Genomic DNA, 14,114 nt, shown 5'->3' with positions numbered 1-14,114 from the left:
AATAAAATTAAATTAAAAAAAAAAAACAAAAACAAAAAACCCAAGCCAGGTGGTGGTGGCACACGCCTTTAATCCTAGTGCTCGGAAGGCAGAGGCAGGCAGATCTCTGTGAGTTCGAGGCCAGCCTGGGCTACACAGTGAGTTCCAGGACAGGCTCTAAAAGCTACACAGAAAAACCCTGTCTAAAACAAAAACAAAAACAAAAACAAACAAACAAACAAAAAAACACCCAACCAAAAAACTAAACTAAAAAACAAACATTAAATTCTGAATAGTTGCTGGTGGTGATTGAAACTGTGAAAAGAACTATAAACAAGAGGTCCTGTGCATTAGTTTATCAGCTTAATCCTCTGGAGCTTTGGGCTCTAACGTTTTGAAGCTGGAGTCCAGGAAAAGCTAACTGGATATACCTGGACATATGTCCCTGAGGCTCTGTTCCTTCAACCAGTACCTACTCTGCCTGTATAAGATAAGGAGACACTCTGTGCTAGCATGGTGGTACCTATCGATAATCCCAGCACTCAGGTGGTTGAGGCAATACTAGCCTCAGTGAAGACATTCTGGCCAGTGAAGAGACTGTCTCTCTCACTGCCACTTACTCTCACAATTCTTGACTATTATGAGTAACACTATGTTGCCCTTAATTAGAAGTTTCCTTTTTGTTGGGCATTCACAGTAATGGCATCATTTGATTTTCAACAATTTGGAAAAGAACTTTGGCAAACATTCTTTGAGTAACTCTGAGGCACTCTGCAAGGTATTTTTACATTGTTACTTCAGAAAAAAAGCAATCTTTAGAAGGTTCAAGAAAATATTAACGGGGCCAGTGAGATAGCTCAGAAGGTAAAGATACTTGCCACTAGGCCTCACAACATGAGTTCAATTCTCAGGACCTACATGGTCTAAAGAGAGAACTGACTCTAACAAGTTGTCCTCTGGCCTTCAGATGTGCTCCCTTAGCCCTTTTCCTATTGGGGAACATACTTACCTGTCATGAAGAAAGCCAGAAACATAATAATCCTCACCTCTCTTATACCCTCTACTTCTCCCCTACAACCCAGAAATCCCCAGATACCAGAAATGGCAAAGTACCACCCATTAACCTACTTTCCAGTCTAGTTCAGGACTATTGAACTAGGTTTTCTGGGATAGAACTCTGCAGGCAAGATGTTCCATGGAAATGGCTAAGAAAGAGAACAAGTTTAGTAGCTAGAGGTGTGGAGAAGAACTTGATTCATTCTACTCTGGAAGATGTGACCACCCAATGCCAACTTCCCTCTTTCCTGAAAGAAACCAGTTTCAGAAGGAAAATCTAGGATACATACTGTTTTAACTTTGTATATAGCTCACTCCTGGACAGATGGTAGGTACATCTTATACTGCAAGGGATGCTGAAAAGTCTGGCTGAGGTACTTTTACCACCCTAAGAGAATATATTGGACATAAACAAATGGGCCTCAACAAAACTTTCCTGTGTAGGCGGAAGTTTCTCTCCTACCTGCCTATTCTCAAATACTCAGCAGCCACTTCTTAAATAATTGACTCTGAGGCTTATTATTACTTATATGCTCAGCCAGTAGCTCAGGCTTATTCCTAACTAGCTCTTACACTTAAATTAACCCATAATGCTTATCTACATTACATATGGCGCCCAAACATTCAGCCAGAATTTCCACATAAAGCCTGAAAAAGCTTAAAAAAAGGATTCTAGACACAAAAGAACAGAGTCAAGCACGGCTTTTTGGTAGTAGCATTTTCTTGGTGGGCTCTGTTTGCTGGCAGTACTCAGAGGCCCAGCTTTAAGATGCAGCTTCCTGGTTCACGATGGCAACATGGATGGCTCTTTTAAGAAGCCCCACTGTTGAACACTTAAATGGAGTTTATGAGCAGTGGTGGCACATTTACTTGGTGGCAGCATGGACCCAAAAACTTCCCAGAGTTGGAGCAGTAAATATGGCTTCCAGAGCTGGCAGTAAACATGTCTCCACCATGAGACTAGCTTCTCAAGGAACCAAGGAATGGAGCAGAGCCAGCCGCCAAAGCTACTGCTTTGGTCCTAGCATAGCCTGCTTGTTGGTTGAAAGACTTATGTGGTCAGAAAAAGATAGAGATACGCAGTAAAGACAGATTCAAAAACAAAACAAAACAAACAAAAAACAAAAACAAAACCTCTAAATGGGTTACACCCTAAGAGAATATATTGGACATAAACAAAATATATGTTTAAAAATATACATAGGCTTGGGAGAGAAAAAAGAAAAAGGGTAGACAAAATCCTTAAAAAAGAAATAGAGGCCGGGCGGTGGTGGCGCACGCCTTTAATCCCAGCACTCAGGAGGCAGAGCCAGGCAGATCTCTGTGAGTTCGAGGCCAGCCTGGGCTACAAATTGAGTTCCAGGAGAGGCACAAAGCTACATAGAGAAACCCTGTCTCAAAAAACCAAAAAAAAAAAAAAAAAAAAAGAAATAGAGTAATAAAAAAAAAATATAATCCACGTAAAGATGGAATATACACAGAGAGTCTGAATATTGTATGTTATTTTGTTGTCTTTGAATTTTTTGATTGCCGAGGAAGGAGCAAGAGTTGCTAAGAAACTCTGATTATAAATGCTGCTAGATTAAATCAATCTATATATTTAAAAAATATCTTGACTTCAAAATTTAAGTCAAAAGATATGTCCTTTAATCCCAGCACTCAGGAGGCAAAGCCAGGTGGATCTCTGTGAGTTCAAGGCCAGCCTGGTTTACACAGAGAGATACAGGACAGGCACCAAAACTACATGGAGAAACCCTGTCTCAAAAAACAAAAACAAACAAACAAATAAAATATATCTTACTTTGGGAAAGAGATTCTACTTTTATTTCCATACAAAATGAGAGGCTCTGGATTCATTCTGGGTTAAGAAAAATCAGATTTGATTGAGAAAGACCCCCTGAAAAATCTCTGATGGGAATGGATGGTCCAAATGATCCAACATTTCGGAGCACCTCTGTTGCAGTTTCCTCTTAGTTCTGCATCCAGAAAGGCTTCAAGGCTGCTGGCTGAGATGATCCAGCCCCATAGACTACTCCAGTCAAGACTTGATCATAATCTTAAATTTTCTCAGGGTCCCCATAAGATTAACAGTGTCCCCAATCAGCAGGAACTAGCCTAGAAAACTATGCCCACATTCCCCAAAAATGGACTATGGATATTTGTCTTTGTTTAGGGGGTTTGGTTACAAATTGTTATCGGTCATAGTAAATCTCTTTCTAAAAGAAGAAAGGGGGATATGATACAGAAATGATGGGGGAAAAGGTAGATTATTAAATCTACTTTAATCTAAAAAACAACTATCAATCTTACATATTTTAGATCAGTATGGATTTTAGTTTATTGATACAAATTTTAAGTTAAGGTATACTGTACATTATTTCTACTCATGTTTAGGGTATTATGTTTATGCAGTTCATTTTAAAATGTAATATGCCAGACGGTGGTGGTGCACATTTTTAATCCCAGTACTCGGGAGGCAGAAGCAGGTGGATCTCTGTGAGTTCGAGGCCAGCCTGAGCTACAGAGTTCCAGGAAAGGCGCAAAACTACACAGAGAAACCCTGTCTTGAAAAATAAAAACGAAACAAAACAAAAATGTAATATATAATTAATAGCAAACTTATGGTCATGTTAGGTATGTTTTCAAGGTCATACAGAGATATATTTCAGATATATAGGCAATCTTCAAACACTTCAAAGACTTACAGAATACAGCATTTAAAATGTTTTAAGAACTTAGACTTTTTTTTTTAAAGATTTATTTATTTATTATGTATACAGCATGTATGACTGCAGTCCAGAAGAGGGCACCAGATCTCATTACAGATGGTTGTGAGCCACCATGTGGTTGCTGGGAATTGAACTCAGGACCTCTGGAAGAGCAGCCAGTGCTCTTAACCTCTGAGCCATCTCTCCAGCCCTGAACTTAGACTTTTTATGAGACATGTCTGCTTCTGGTAACACCAATTACTTCAAAGAGGATGATGGGCATCGAAGTTTGTTTTCTTTATGGCAAAAGCTAGCCATGTGGGCAAAGAAGGTGTCCTTGTCTCGACTCCTGACAGTATGCTGTACAAACTGGACAAGAAGGGCAGAAAAGAAAGTGACTGCAGAACTTTGCCAAGACAAGGTGGGACAGTTCTTCAAAAATCCTGCTTCACAGATGTCAGATATGCTAGGCCTGTAGGCCAAAGATGGATGCCCCAACACTGCAGAGGAACTTTGGGTGACAGCTTGATATCCTTGTCATTAGGTAACATTACATCCTTCTGGAGTCTTTGATGGAGTTGAAGATTAGATAGTTATAGTTTTCTTTAGTTATAATAAAATATAAATTAGATAAAAAACTTTAGACTTGTTGAAGGTGGTGGCACATGCCCTTAATCCCAGCACTTGGGAGGCAAAGCCAGGCAGATCTCTGTAAGTTCAAGGCTAGCCTGGTCTACAGAGCGAGATCCAAGACAGGCACCAAAACTACACAGAGAAGCCCTGTCTCGAAAAAACAAAACAAATAAACAACAACAACAAAACACCAAAAAACTTTAGACTCACCAAGATAGATAATTAAGCATTTTCTCTAATTTTACCAAATGCAAATGGATTAGATAGTGTTACTGTAATTCTTACTTTTTGTTGTATATAATCTTACTAATGTTAAAGTTAAAACTTTCCTTTTTAATTAGACAAAAAGGAGAAAAATGCTGTGGAATAATCCTCTTGGACACTGTAAAGACTTGTCACTCTTAAAGTGGTTTAATAAAACACTGATTGGCCAGTAGTTGGGCAGTTAGGTGGGAAAGCCAAACAGAATGCTGGGAAGGAGGGTGGAGTCAAAGAGTCGCCAGACAGACACAGAGGAAACAAGATGAGAATGCTGTTTTGAGAAAAGCTACCAAGCCACGTGGCTAAACATAGGTAAGAATTATGGGTTAATTTAAGTGTAAGAACTAGTTAGTAACAAGCCTGAGCTACTGGCTGAACATTTATAAACAACATTACCCCTCGGAGTCAATTATTTAAGGAGTAGCTGCCGGGTATTTGGGAATAGGCAAGTAGGAGAGAAACTTCCACCTACATTTCTGAGCCAGGGAGTTTCCTCCTAAACCAAGAAGGACCAACAAAAGGAAGAAAAATATTTGAAAAAAAAAAAAAAGTACAATAGGTTAGTGCTCAAAAAATGGTGAGGCTTTTGTTGTTTTGTTTTGAGATAGGTTTTCACTATATAATTCTGGCTAGCCTGAAAGACCAGGGTAGCCTTGAACTCACAGAGATCCACCTGCTTCTACCTTTTGAATGCTAGGATAAATGACATATACTACCGTGCCTGGGGAAAAACAGGGTTTTTTGTTTGTTTGTTTGTTTGTTTGTTTGAGATAGGGCTGTTCACCAGGCTAGACTTGAACTCATCCTCCTGCCTCCATCTTCTGAGTGCTAGGATGACAGGAGTCTCACATCTGGTGCTTGAAAGACAGCTTCTAAGGAGTTTAAATTATTCTCAGTATTCTTTAAGAGACTGAGTTCCTCATTCTTCTGAATGAAGTCAGTTGTGCTGAAGAAGTCTGATGAATTTACCGCCAAGAACACTTCCAATTGATTATAATTGATTCATGGAGGCATTAACCCAAGGACATACTCTCAGATGAGAAGAATGATTCATAAAGCTATAAAATTGTCCTGAAAATAGGCATAGAATCTTGTCTCAACATCTCACTCACAGAGTGAAAGCTAACAATTCTGAGGTAAGCCAGCTGCTGAACCATAGTACTGAAATGACCTCAATAGCCTGCAGGAGACAGTCTATCCAGGTATTTAAAGCCCTATTAAGAAACTGAAGCTGCTCTGAGTGTAAATTTAGGGATATTTTGCTGTGAACTCACAGAATAATGAAATCAGCTAAGATGACCCCTGCCTCTTCTCTCCTATGTGTCTGAACCTAGCAATCAGTTTTTCTCAACTCGCTCACTGGTTCCATAATCCAGAATTTTACATTGAATCTCTTTTCCATGAAACAAGTTAGAACAGTTCTTTTCTAGCATTTTAACCCAAGATGCTCTGAAATAAGATACTATAATTTTATCTAGAAGAAATTTTAAAAATGTCTCTTATAAGGGATTAGTTAGAAAGAAAAATTCTTTCTTATTGATGATATCTGACACAGGTCTAAATCATTCCCTCTCCTACTAGTTCACTGAATTCTCCCTTGCTCTTGCAGTTGGGATGAATCTAGCACACTTGAGGCCACTGCTACAGACACAGGAGGGCCTGGGGGAAAGAGCAAAGGTTTTCTGGGCTTTTATTTCCAGCCAGAGACTTTCACTTTTTCCAATCCACACTGTGGCCTACAGAAAGCCAGCCTTATCTGATGGGCGACATGCCAGGGGCTATTGTGCATAGGCCCACTGCCTGGAGCAGGAAAAGGAAGTCTCCCCAGACCAATGACTATCAGAGGAAGCAAATGGAAACACCAGGAGGTGGCACAACTGTTCCAGGGTATTTTCAGTTTTGTTTTTATCTTCATTTCAAACATTGAGAGCCAATGAGGGGCACATCAGCACTTGAGAACAAGTGAGGAAAGGAACTGAGGCCATGATGATGCTGACTTAACAAGACTTGCTGGTCACATAATTACTAGCAATGACCAGGAGTGAGCCAGAAGGCACAAAGCTCTGCTATTAAAGCACAACTGATTTGTAGGTCTTAGAGGGCACTGGTGGGAGGGCAAAGCGGGGGAGGGTTCCCATGGGACAACCTTTCCTGATACTCCAAGCTGATTGTGCTGTTCTAGCCACATCAAGGGGCCCAGGCCAGCATCACAGAAGAGTCCATCTGCAGCTTCCTCTGAAGGCATTCTAATGGAAAGAGAAGCCCAGGGTTTAAGCATGAACTGTTAAAATTCTTCCCACATTATGTTACTCTGCTAGCTTCTTTAACCCAGAGAAGCCAAGCAGAAATAAACTGTCAGCCCAGAGTATGGATGATTCTTTTGCTTGTACTCTGACTTAAGGCTAAAATGCAACCTCTTACTCGTCTCAGAGAACTCTCATCAGGAAGCTGATGCAGTCAGGAAGTTGCCTCCACAGGGAGTTCTAGGGCTTTGGGTCAGTGTTAATGTGCAGGTCACTGTAAGTACAAAGAGATATTTCTAAATCCTTTTCTCTCTTAGGAGACAGATGAGATAGGAGAGTAATCAAATCTTTTTTCTTCTTCATAGAAAATTGTAAGCAACATTTCCTGACCTGCTCACATGGGGCAAGGCTGTGCAAAAATACTTCTCAATCTTTTCTTTTCTTTTTTTTTTAAATCCCATAGACATTGACAACAACCTATGTTTCAATCTTGAAGTAGCTACCACCACTACACACTTTATAATCTTACCTAGCATTGCAGGAGAATTTACTGTGAGGAGAAAAGAACCTCTGGAATGAAGGAAGGTGACCGTTTTATTTTCTCAATGTGAATTACCATCAACTACCTCTACTATCATAGTTTATATCCCTTCAAACTTGTCCCAGGATTAGAAGTTTATACTATGCATGGTGTTTTGACTTTCTACTACCAGCTACTGCTATAATAAAAGATTTCAGCTTTCCCCCCTTTTCCCCATCATCTGAATTCATCTTGTTCTTGGAGGTATGGGCTTCTCTCCTTTTCACAGCATTATAGTCCTAAACTCCATGAAGAACCCCTACTGAAGCCCACTCATCTATTGTCTATTTACTTTCCTACTCCTTTTCAGCGTATTCCTCTCTTTATTACTTGCTGAGATCACTAAAGATATTCTGACCATATATGTATATTTTCCCCTCTCCCTTAAGCCATTAGCTTTCACCAAACACCTGAGGAAGATTGATTGCCTTTACTCATCTTCAGGGCTGCAGTCTGGCCTACTCACCATAGGATGAAAGTGGAAACACCAGAAAGATGGTGTAGCTCAGGTAGAGCACTTGGTTAGTATGCTTGGGTTCAACCCCTGTATTGGGGGGGCAAAAAAGCTGGTGTAACAGAGGCAAAGGCACTTGAGATACACTGGGACAGAGGAATTAGAATGTACTTTCTATAAATACATTAGCTGAGGCTTGGCTACATAGTTTCAAGACACTACCCAGCAGATTATGGAAGAATGGTGCTTGAGTTCAGACTCAAAGGTGGTAGATGTTTTCATAGGCAAAGATTCCACTTGTCTCTCTGGTGATCTCTACAAGGCTATTAATTCTTTGGGGGTAAATTCATTACCAAGGAATTTTGTTGTTGTTTTTGAGACAGGGTCTCACACTGTAGCTTTTGACTAGAACTAATGACAATCCTACCTCAATGTCCTGAATGCTGGGAATATATAGGCATGAGTCACTATACCCTGGGTTTTTTGTTGTTGTTTTTAGCATGAACTAGTTTAACACATTAACTGGCTTGAAAATGATGGAATCTGAAGTATGTTTATTATGATGGAAAAATAACAAAGGTTAACATAGTAGCTATTTCAAGTATTTCAAGAACTGTCATATAAAATCTGTTTTATCTGAGAGGCTGAAGGTAGCTTTACGAGGATAAATTGGTAAACTGAGGAAAGGTAGACTTTCAACTCAGTGTGAGGAAGAATTTCAAGTAAAGATTTCTACAATTGGACTGGGGTCCCTTGTAATTTCCATCTATACAAACGTTGTGGTAGGAGCTGAAGTCCCTTCATGGTGCAGTTTTCCAACTCCTGACAGGTCTGTGACTGAGGGAGAAGAGCCAGGCAGGAGGCTGAATTGCTAAAGCTTACTAACTTCAACTTCTCCTTTGACCCCACCACTTCTACAACTAGGATTGTCTTAGTCCTTCATGCTTTTGACTCTGTCTCTTCCCATTTCCCTTTCCATCTAGAAAGCTTTACACTGGACTGCTTACAGTAGGCACCTAGATTTGTGGACAAAAATGACAACTGTACCTCTTACCCTCTTGTCCTTTGCAATCTGGCTGAAGAGACTTTCAGCTCTCTTCCTCATACTCTAACTCCTTTTGACTTTTCCAGTCACTTCTTTCTGGTGTCCTTTGGCAGGCTGTTCCCTCTTTCTTTATCTGTCTAATAAGGGTCGGACTCCTAAAGCTGTCTACAGTCTCTGCATTCGCACTCTCCTCTGGACCCATGGCTTCAACACCCCCACTCTTTATGTTCCTTCTAGCTCTGACTGTCTCCTCTCTGAGCTACAGACTCGTGTATTTTTGCAGTGCTTCACGGTTATGAGGCATGCACTTACCAACTGAGCTCTATCTCCAGCTTCAAGACCCATGTATCTAACTGCCCATTTGGTATGTCTGTTCCACCATCTCAACACATTTAAAATTCAACATGGCAAAACATTAGGTCTGTCTCTTTCCAGAACACAAAACCAGATTCTCTTCTAGTAACTGCCTTAATGAAAGATATTTTCTTAGCTCTACAATCCAATAATTTAGCTCTTACCCTCACCACCTGAAAATTCAATCCAAGCCATAGCAACTTTAGCCTTTTGGTATTAGAACTCCTTTAGCATTTTAAAACTGAGGATGTTTAAGAGTTTTATATATGTAGGTTAAACTGCAGGGAAGAAACAATATGCCATCTTTGCCTACCCCTCAAAGGGGTACAGCATACACTCAAAACAACAACAAAAACAGGCTAACTAGAGAAAATCGAGTTTCATTTACTGCTTTACGTGACACAAGAGCCTTCAGCATAAAGACTGAAAGATCCAGGGACAACTCCATTTTTATACTTCAATGTGATAAATGTGATTAGGCAAAAAAGGTATACCTAATGTAACAGATTTGAGAGGCGATTCTTCTTGGCCTCACTATATGGCGTCTTCCCTCATAGACAGAGGGTAGCACCCATTCTAGGATGAGGGTCTTCAGACCTACTCTCAAACAAAGTAGGACCCATAGAAGAAAAGAGAATTTTATTCTATGGCCTGCATTGGGGCAGAGAGTGGAGGACACAGGACAAAAGAAGTCTGAAACACACTGATCCTGAGACCCTTCCAATGTCCTTCAATTCAAAGTATTTAGTAGTCATAGAACCACACTGGGTATATTGTTTCCTGAATGTCAAATTAATAGTAACAATATTAGAAATTAAAGCTCTTATATTTTCTTTTTAAATTTTTATTTTATATGTATGAGTGTTTTCTGCATTGATGTCTGTATGCATGTATCACGTGCATACCTGGTGTCTGTGGATACCAGAAGCGGGGGTCAGATCCTTTCGAACTGGAGTTTATGGATGGTTGTGAGTCATAATGCAGTCCCTCTGCTAGGGCAATAAGTTCTCTTAACCACTGACCCATCTCTCTAGGTCCCCCTACTCCTGTTCTAAAAATTCTTTTGTTTTAGAGGCTCTTTTTTTTTTTTTAATGTATATGAGTGTTTGCTTGAATGTATGTCTGTGCATGTAGTGCCCACAGAGACCAGAAAAGGGCAGATCCCCCTGGGACTAGAGTTATATGTAGTTGTGAGCCACCATGTGGGTGCTGGGAATTGAACCAAGGTTCTCTGAAGAGCAGCCCAAGCTCTTAACTGCAGAACCATCTCTGCAGCCAAGCTCAGGTTTTCCAGATATGACAATGGAGATGAAGTTCAGTTGGCAGAGTAATTGCCTAACATGCATAAAGCCCTGGGTTCTAGTCCCAGCTCCAAATAAACCAGGCATGGTGGTGCATGCCTGTAATCCCAGCACTAGGGAGGCGAAGGTAGAAGGATCGAAAGTTTAAGATCATCCTTAGTTACTTAGTTACATATAATGAGTTTGAGGCTAGTCCGGGACACATGAGACTGTGTGTCTGTCTGTCTGTTCTCTCTCTCTCTCTCTCTCTCTCTCTCTCTCTCTCTCTCTCTCTCTCACACACACACACACACACACACACACACACACACACACCCCACTACCTCACATGCATAAGCCCTGGAAAACCACTGTATGCTTGTGATAGGATGATTATAAAAATAGTCTTGCCCTCATAGAAGCCATAAAAGAATCTTAAGAACGGCCCTGGCTCCCCATAGTGAAAACCACTGAAATGCCATGTTCTATCAGTGTTATCTCTAGACGTCTCAGAGCCACCTGTTCCCTTTCTCTACCAGGGCTCCGAGACTAATCCAAACATCTGTCTTCTTTCACCTAGACCACCACACTGGAATATAGGATTCCCTGGATCCAATCTTGCCTTTCCAGTCTGTCCTTCACACAGAGCCAGAATAGTCTTTGACAATGCAAATCTGAATACATCACCCTACCTTTCATCATTACTTAAAAACCTAATGACTTTTCACTGCTTTCAACAAAGATTAAAACAAATCGTCATTACTGTCCATTGGGCTCTTACTCCTCTCTAGCCGAAGCCTGCTCTCCTTGCTCCTGGTTCTTAGCATTCCAGACATCAGTTCTTCTCTTTCTCCAACAGTCCACCTTCTCTCTAGCCCTTAGGTCTCAACAAACATAACATCTCCTGTCCAAAGCCCTTACCCTCAAATCTTTGCATAGCTTCCATATGTACGTTAGGTGGTAGCCTAAGGTTTCCTGATCCCAAGATTAGGTCCTACTCCTCATTTACACATTCATGCAACACCATACAATCTTCCAGCCACAGTTTGTAACTACATACTGATCACATTATGACAAACATTTTTTTCATGGTCTACAAGGTCCACAGCAAAAAGCCTGTGTCTTTTTCAGTATCCAAGTTTCTGGCCCATAATGGATTTTTTTTTTTTTTGGTAATGAATGAACAAAGGTAAGAATTTGGTGGGAAACATAATATGATTATTAGCATTTTAATGGAGATAAATACAAGGCGCAAGTATTTTCTGTGACTTCCCACCAACTACCTCCCTGCCTCAAAAAAAAAAAAAAAATTCTAGGTATAGTCAAGGGTTCTTAAAAAGTAGCCTTGGGATACCTTCTTGGTCTTCTCCATGCCTCTTCTAAATATATTGGCCTACCTAAACCTGAAAGACAACATTCTCTCCAAAGCTCATCCTTTCAACCTTGCCTATGGAAGCCTCCAGAATCTTGAGAGTCCACCTCCTCCACAGAATGCACTTTCCACGTTACTTTAGTAGACATTAATTCCCATTAGGTCAGGCATGGAAGGAGCTGGATATGGTAGTGTATGCTTATAATCCCAGGACGTGGGAGGTACAGACAGGAGGATCAATTGCTCAAGGCTAGTTCTCACAAATGTAAGAGCAACTTGGGCTGTATGAGACTTTTTTTTTTCAAGACAGAGTTTCTCTGTGTAGCTCTGGAACTCGCTCTGTAGACCAAGCTGGCCTTGAACTCACAGAGATCCACCCGCTTTTGTCTCCCAAGTGCTGAGATTAAAGGCATGTGACACCACTGCCTGGCTTTTTATTTTTTACTTTACTTTATGTTCATTAGTATTTTGCCTGCATGTATGTCTGTATGAGAGTGTCATATCCCCTGGAAATGGAGTAATAGACAGGTGTATGTTGCCATGTGGGGGCTGGGAATTGAACCTGGGTCCTCTGGAAGAACAGCCAGTGCTCTTACCACTGAGCCATCTTCCAGCCCTTGATTTTATTTTTTTAAAACCCAAGTTCCCCCTTTCCTGGTTCCACTTCTTTCACACCTTATCTATAGTATCTCAAACACACACAGTATTTTTTTGGAGCCCACCACGTTCTTTTGTTTTTTTGTTTTTTATTTATGTAATTTATGTATGAGTGTTCTATCTGTGTGTATGCCTGAATGCCAGAAGGGCATCAGACCCCATTATAGATGGTTGTGAGATGCCATGTGGTTGCTGGGAATTGAACTCAGGACCTCTGGAATAGCAGCCAGTGCTCTTAACTGCTAAGCCATCTCTCCAGTCCCCATGTTCTTTTGTGATGATGCCAACAGGTGCTCTTTCCTATGCCTAGAATGCTAGTCTTAACCTTCCTTTGTGCATCAGTTCTGACTTTCCCATTGCTGTTTCTCTTCTAAGCAGAATCTGTGTTCCTACGACCCTTGACTTTCCATAGACTCCATTGTTCCATTCATTCCAGGCCAACACAGTGCTCACTGAATAAAAGAAGCCAGGACCTAGGTATGTTGAGATATGGGTGTCCATTTTCCAGATAAACAGAAACTATACAAAAATCCTATCATTTAACATGTCTAGTCAAGGAAATGATTTCCACATATGGTTTCCTACAACACGGAAAACGACCTCAATGGCCCAGCAGTTAGCCCTTGCCTCCACCCAGGAATCACAAGTTTGTGCTTAGGGGCAGAAAACCCAATTCCTGCTCTATGTCAATCTTCATCAGTTACAAAGAATGAGGCTGCCCATCCTTCCTCTTCTATTTCTACAAGGACTTTGGGAGAGTTTTTACCTCTGCTTCTCTACTTTTTCTCATTATAATGGACTGATACATCTGAAACCCACCCACCATTCATTAACTTTGTTGTTCTATATGAAAGAACAGGAGAAATAGGTATTCCTATGTTGCCAACTCTGCCCAAGTTGGCTTCAAACTCACAATTTTCCTGTTTCAACCTTGGTGAGTGGCTGGCACACGCCACCATGCCTGAAGGTGGGATCACTTTGGGCAGTGTAAGCACCATTTCAGTCCTGACAATGCAAAAATCTCCAATCCTCAGAGGTCTGTTTACTCTTATTCAGATTTGGAATTCTGTTAATTCTGTGAGGATTTATTCATCCACAGTCTAAAATTTGTTAAATCATAACTTTGTTATTGCTATATATTTTTTTCAAATATCCATCATCTTTACAGTTATTTTTCAGTCTTCATTTTTTTTATCTTGCACTTTCTATCTTGAACATTTTCCATGTCTGCCTGCCTTACTACTTTCTCCAGCAAATTTTTTTTTTGAGGGAAAGGTCTTTTGTAGCACAGGCTGGTATTGAACTCCTAATACCTAGCCCCTAAAATGCTAGGTTTACAAGTATACACTCCAACATCCAGTTTCTTCTCTAATAACTTGGTTTGTGTTTAAGTGTTGCTTTTATTTATTTATTTTTTTATGAAATGTCTTTATAAATACATTGAAAGCTGTATTAGATTTCTACTTAAAGTACTGTTGTAGTGGTATTTGCT

The 14,114-nt window shown here is 40.4% G+C and overlaps 1 protein-coding gene across 2 annotated transcripts in view; it reads right to left on the bottom strand.

Annotated features, from left to right (window-relative positions):
• The window catches only part of Map3k3 (mitogen-activated protein kinase kinase kinase 3), an 80,861-nt gene that overhangs the window by 15,251 nt on the left and 51,496 nt on the right, over positions 1–14,114 (bottom strand). The gene's annotated exons all lie outside the window — the stretch shown is intronic.

Source organism: Peromyscus eremicus, chromosome 8a (assembly GCF_949786415.1).
Source record: "Peromyscus eremicus chromosome 8a, PerEre_H2_v1, whole genome shotgun sequence".
NCBI classification, from domain to species: Eukaryota; Metazoa; Chordata; class Mammalia; order Rodentia; family Cricetidae; genus Peromyscus; species Peromyscus eremicus.
The sequence above is the reverse complement of the archived record's forward strand: the minus strand, read 5'-3'. Positions and strand labels throughout refer to the sequence as shown.